Consider the following 1,705-nt stretch of genomic DNA (forward strand, 5'->3'; position numbering starts at 1 on the left):
GAGCTAGCAGCACCTAAATGAGTAAGATTGCAAATATAGTTGAAGTAGATATGAGTGAGAGATTAGTTTTGATTATTTAGACCTATCCATTATTAAGCGTATCAACCATTATCGATGCCATTGCTAATGTAAATTTATTGATCATCACTAAGAGCACTGCTGATAAGAGTGGGGCCTAGTTTGAGGCCCCACCTAATGAGGTGTCTAAATTTGGCACATACTGAACCTAGGTACGCCCTTATCCCTTGTTTTTACATTATACTTATACACTTGGGATACTGTATAGTCTTTAGTTGGGGGTTGGGCTATACCACAATAGAGTGTTTTCCTTGTAGTGCTTTTTTTCCCATCGGTTGTGTTATTCTAGTAAAACTAACGTGTGTAGGTCTTATAGCATTTTATGTTTTTTGATATGTGTTATGACTCCTTTACTAGGACAAAAATAAGGAACCTAAGTGCAATTAATAGTTGTTTTGTGTTTTTGAACTATTTTGAGAAAATTAAAAAAATGATACCCCTCTTAAAATTTTGTTTACTGTCTGATGTAAATATTTGTGTGACGATCATTTGAATCTTGTTATAGAATTAGGATTAGGGGTAAAATAACCATAGCTTAGTGTTGCATGAACTGGATAGATGGTAGTTGGTGATATAACCCTGTACCATTTGTTGTGAGATACTTACTTATTTCCCTGTGTCCATTTAATCTAGAACTTGCCAGATTAGTCTTTCCTAGGTTATCGAACAGTTGGTTAGGATAGGGTCATGGCCGTTTTTGACTTAATCCACTCTCAGCCTAAAAGTTGTCCAAAAATGAATAAGTATCCCTTGATCCCTGATTTGAGCCTTTATTAACTTATTTTCTTGTTTTCACCTTCTCGATTGATTACAATGAACTTATTTTGGTTCTGGTCCTTCATTAGACACTGTACACCTCAACTCAGGTAAATTGCTTAAGTTAAGGGTGGCTATTATAGGAGTTCATATTTAAAATTATGTATGAAGAAGGGTGTTTAATGTAAAAAAAAAAAAGAAAGTAAGGTAGGGTGTGGTAGAAAAAAATTAAAAACTTGAAAAGAAAAAGAAAAAAAGAAAAATGAATAAATAAAGAAAACTACACCCAATAAAAAACAAATCAATAATGTAGAAAAGGGAGAAATAAAAGAAGAATGGCTGAGAAGTGGAGCCAAAGTATGATTATAGTGTTAAAGAGGGTGAGTCATTGTATCCAAATGTACCATACTTACCCCTAAGCCTATATTATAAGTTGAGCAAAGTCATATAGTGAACCTAGTTCAACTGCCTGAAAAACTACGGTATAGAAAATAAAGGCAAGTGTATGGTATTCTAAGCACATAAATAGGAAATTCTTTTGCGAGTGTGAGTATCTCATTATAGTCCCTTTCATTGATATGATACTGAGAGGTTTGGTACTTCCTTGATGTGAGGGTACATTAGTTATGTTGTTGACCGCTTATTTGCTCGGGTAGCATAGATTTCTTATATGCTGGGTTGTTTGTTGTTAATGTAATGCCATCACTTGATTCCTTTGTGTTATACTATTATGCTACATAGATCCACACAGTGGTTATTAAAGTTATAAATAGAAGGGGATAAAGATTTTTGAGCAAAATAAGTTGATTGCCATAGGTAACTTAGGTTTCTTTTATTTAAGCATCATGTTGTTTCTTTGTTATGTGTTAGT

The sequence above is a fragment of the Capsicum annuum genome, chromosome 12, assembly GCF_002878395.1.
Source record: "Capsicum annuum cultivar UCD-10X-F1 chromosome 12, UCD10Xv1.1, whole genome shotgun sequence".
NCBI classification, from domain to species: domain Eukaryota; kingdom Viridiplantae; phylum Streptophyta; class Magnoliopsida; order Solanales; family Solanaceae; genus Capsicum; species Capsicum annuum.